Here is a 4,199-nt window from a genome sequence, read left to right on the forward strand (position 1 = left end):
ACATGGGGTCTCACTATATTGCCCAGGTTGATCTTGAACTCCTGGGCTCAAGGGATCCTTCTGCCTCAGCCTCTAGTGTCCCTGGGATTACATGTGTGAGCCACTGGATCTGGCTCCCCTGAAGACTTTCTGTGGAGCCTGGCACCAGGGGAACCCAATATCTATCCTGTGAATGAATGAATAAATGCAAGGAAGTAAATAAAGAGGAAGTGGGGGTCAGAAGGGGCATGTTTTACATGAGTAGATACCATGCAAAGGCCCTCCTGGGTACCATCACCAGTGCGGGGCAGCCCATGAGCCCCTGGAGGGAGGTCTCCCTGACACCCTGCCCACTCCTCCTGGGGCCGAGCAGGAGTCACATCCAAGGGCTGGGTCATTATCTGATAAATGAGTGGGTTGTGCAGATGAGTAAACAGGGACTGACCCAGAGGTCAGGTGTAACTCAGCCTCAGAAACTGCATGTGTCAATAGGAATCGAAGGGCCAAGGAATGTGGTTTTCGTTGATGTCAACTTGCTGCAAAGGACCACACCTGCTTCTCGACCCAGGAACGTGGGAAAGGGGAAGGCATGGCTTGTTTTGGTGGAGATGGAGGAGCTAGCTGGTAACAGTGGAGGAATGCCCTTCTTCTGATTCACAGTGGGGAGGTGCTCTGGGCCCCTGCCACTGCCCGAGGACTTCGGGTAAGTAAGCCCGTGGCCCCCAACCCTTCCCTGCCAGACGCCCTGGCAGACGGCTTGTCCTGACAAGTACGTGCTTTCTGGATGGAACAGCCTCCCTTTTGTCCAAACCCTTCCTTTGAATTTAAAATGCACAAAGAAGCTTTCGAAGAGGAAAAGAATGGGATCAGGAAGAGGAGGCTGTATCTCATTTGGACACTCAAGCCCTCAGCTCCTGCCCGAGAGTTTCTGTAATTCGCTCCCACACCACGTCATGCCTTTTGGCTCCCAGCCAGGTGCGGTGGCATCCGTGGCTTCATCTTTCTGGGAAGTCAGAGTCACGTTCCCTTGAGTCTTCTCCCTTTCCTCTCCCCAGCTTTCGGTTGTCCTGATAAGAGGATGCAGCATTTGAGCAGCAGCTTCTGGAACCCAGAGTGAAGCCCCACCCAGGCACCCTGACAGCACCACGGGAATGCTCCCGGCACAGCAAATGGGACTCTGGAGAAGCACAGCCTCCGTGCTCCTTGTAGATGTTCAGTTCAAACTCCACAGTTTGTGTGACTCACTGAGGGGCTTGGTTTGGTTCTTGCTCACGAGTCTGTCATCGGTGCCAGGTGACATGCTTGTCCCCTCCTTCCTTCTAGCCCTCTCTCTTGCCCCAGGGCTTCATAAGCAGTGGGAGGGCTACTGTGTTGCCCTCTGGCCCAAGCTCTGGTATTCCCTTTGTGGTGGGTGCTCTCATTCCTTTGCAATGTGCCCTGCAGTGTAAACCCGGGGGATCCATGAGACAGGGAACCCATGTCTGTTTTCTCCATTTGGTGTAGCATAGCAGTGGGCGTTTGCCAGACAGGGCCTACCATGTGGACCCTACACCTATTCACACGCCTGCCATTTTCCTTCGGAATCCTGTTCCCAGTGGGTAACGGGTTTAAAAGCCCAGAGCTGAATTCTATCCACATTGGATCCGACCCACATTCCAATGCTCTTGTAAGTCTCCAGTTGGTCAAATGAGCAGTTTGATCCCTTGATCCTTCAAAATACCGGATATATTTATTTCTTCTTGCCTTTTGATCTTTCAAGGTTGAAATTTCTCGGCACATGAAAGTCTTCAAAATGCCCTCAAACTTCTGTCTCCAAAGGCAATTTTTTTTCACTTTTTCATTTTTTTGTAGAGATAGTCTCACTATGTTGCCCAGGCTGGTCTTGAACTCCTGGCCTCAAGTGATCCTCCCCCCTTGGCTTCCCAAAGTGCTGGGATTACAGGTGTGAGCTGCTGTGCCCGGCCACCAAAGGCATTTTTACTTGGCTCTGTACAGTGGAGCTGCTTCTCTATTTGGAGATTGAAGTTTGTGTCAGGTTCTTGAGTTTGTAAGAATAGGACATGAAAACAGAGAGCCTTTTAATCAGATGAGCAGCTATCTATGTTATGTTTTCACAGATTTTGATTCTTCTTCTTTTTTTTTTTTTTTTTTTTTGAGACGGAGTCTTGCTCAGCTACCCAGGCTGGAGTGCAGTGGCACGATCTTGGCTTATTGCAACCTCCGCCAACTGTGTTCAAGTGATTCTTCTGCCTCAGCCTCCCAAGTAGCTAGCTGGGGCTACATGCCACCACGCCTGGTTAATTTTTGTATTTTTGTTTGTATTAGTAGTAGAAATGGAGTTTCACCATGTTGGTCAGGATATTCTCGATCTCTTGACCTCGTGATCCACCCATCTTGGCCTCCTAAAGTGTTGGGATTATAGGCGTGAGCCACTGCGCCCGGTTGATTTTGATTATTCTAAGTAGGGATAGTCAGAGTCTTCATAGTGTTTGACATTTCATGTATTTATCAGCTGAAACTTATTGTTTCGTGGTTTTGAGGAATCTCAGTGAAATAATTCAGTGTTGCCAGATCCTGAGAATCTTTTCTTCCCAAGGCATTTGCTGTATCATTAATAAATGTGTGTATCACATGGAGAGGTATAATTAGAGTACACTTAGAATTAGTTTATTTCTCTAAAGATGCTTTTACCTTAGCTCGGTGTGGTGGTACGCACCTGTAGTCCCAGCTACTTGGGAGGCTGAGGTGGGAGGATTACTTGAGCCTCGGAATTTGAGGCTGCAGTGAGCTATGATCACACCACTGCATTCCAGTCTGGGCCACAGACCCTGTCAGAAAGAAAGAAAAGAAAGAAAGAAAGAAAGAAAGAAAGAAAGAAGGAAGGAAGGAAGGAAGGAAGGAAGGAAAGGAAAGAAAGGAAAGAAAGGAAAGAAAGAGAGAGAAAGAGAGAGAGAAAGAGAGAGAGAAAGAGAGAGAGAAAGAGAGAAAGAAAGAGAGAAAGAAAGAAGAGAGAGAGAGAGAGAGAGAGAGAAAGAAAGAAAAAATATATATATATTTTGAGATGGAATAAAACTCTGTCACCCAGGCTGGAGTGCAGTGGTGTGATCTGGGCTCACTGCAACCTCCACCTCCCAAGTTCAAGCGATTCTCCTGCCTCAGCCTCCTAAGTAGCTGGAATTACAGGCACGCACTACCATCCCCTGCTAATTTTTTTTTGTAGTTTTAGTAGATAACCGGGTTTTACCATGTTAGCCAGGCTGGCCTCAAACTCCTGACCTCAAGTGATTCACCTGCATCGACCTCTCAAACTGCTTGGATTACAGGTGTGAACTACTGCACCAGGCTAGAAAACAAAACAAAACAAAACAAAGACTTTACCTGGTCATTTAAAAAACAACCAAATAACCTAGGCAATTTTCATTAAGCCTATTTTCATAAGGGAGAACAAAACACAGTTCGCAACTTCTTGTCCCCCTTTGTCTCTATTTCCCTCATTACCTCCTCTCCTGCTTGTCTTTCTCTTCTCTCCAGGAGCTGAGAACAGCCCCCCTTCCGATTTGAGGCCGGCCTATCCGTGTGCACCCTCAGCCTCACGTCAATAGAGGATCACCCGTCCCTTCCTTGTGCTAGAAACCTGATGGCTGTATTCCGTGAGCCTGCAGGGCTCTTGCTCTCCTCCTTCTTATTTAACTGCACCAGCTTAGGACTGGCCTACATGCTCCATCTTCATTTCCTTACCCCATCTACGCCATAGTCTACCATGCTCTTGCTGAGGTTACTTACCTGGCCTCTTTCCTCTACACTCTTTTCCACACTCACTTGTCCAGGTGCACATTGATACCTACACCTGACTGTCCTACAGATAACTCGAAATCAAGATGGCGGGGAATAAACTCACCATCTTACTCTATATGTCTGCCTGTCCTTCAGTATTTCTCATGTGGGATAAGGGTGCTATGATTCGCCCACTTGCCCAAGACAAAACACCTGGAGGTCATTCTTTTTTTTTCTTTTTTCTTTTTATTTTTGAGACAGAGTTTCCCTCTTGTCGCCCAGGCTGGAGTGCAATGGCACGATTTCAGCTCACTGCAACCTCTGCCTCCCAGGTTCAAGCGATTCTCCTGCCTCAGCCTCCTGAATAGCTGGGATTACAGGCATGTGCCACCACGCCTGGCTAGTTTTGTATTTTTAGTAGAGATGGGGTTTCTCCATGTTGGTCA

The 4,199-nt window shown here is 47.8% G+C and overlaps 1 long non-coding RNA gene across 2 annotated transcripts; it reads left to right on the forward strand.

Annotated features, from left to right (window-relative positions):
* Positions 1 to 460: 460 nt before the first annotated feature.
* LOC108522234 (uncharacterized) lies at positions 461 to 3,941 on the forward strand. Of its 2 annotated transcripts, none has more exons than XR_001883408.1 (3): positions 461 to 954; positions 1,035 to 1,645; positions 3,511 to 3,941. It is a non-coding gene; the product is annotated as an uncharacterized LOC108522234 (long non-coding RNA). The 2 variants fall into 2 exon arrangements; XR_001883409.1 differs by having other exon boundaries at positions 1,035 to 1,272.
* Positions 3,942 to 4,199: the final 258 nt, after the last annotated feature.

The sequence above is a fragment of the Rhinopithecus bieti genome, unplaced genomic scaffold (assembly GCF_001698545.2).
Source record: "Rhinopithecus bieti isolate Rb0 unplaced genomic scaffold, ASM169854v2 scaffold_57691, whole genome shotgun sequence".
Taxonomy (NCBI): domain Eukaryota; kingdom Metazoa; phylum Chordata; class Mammalia; order Primates; family Cercopithecidae; genus Rhinopithecus; species Rhinopithecus bieti.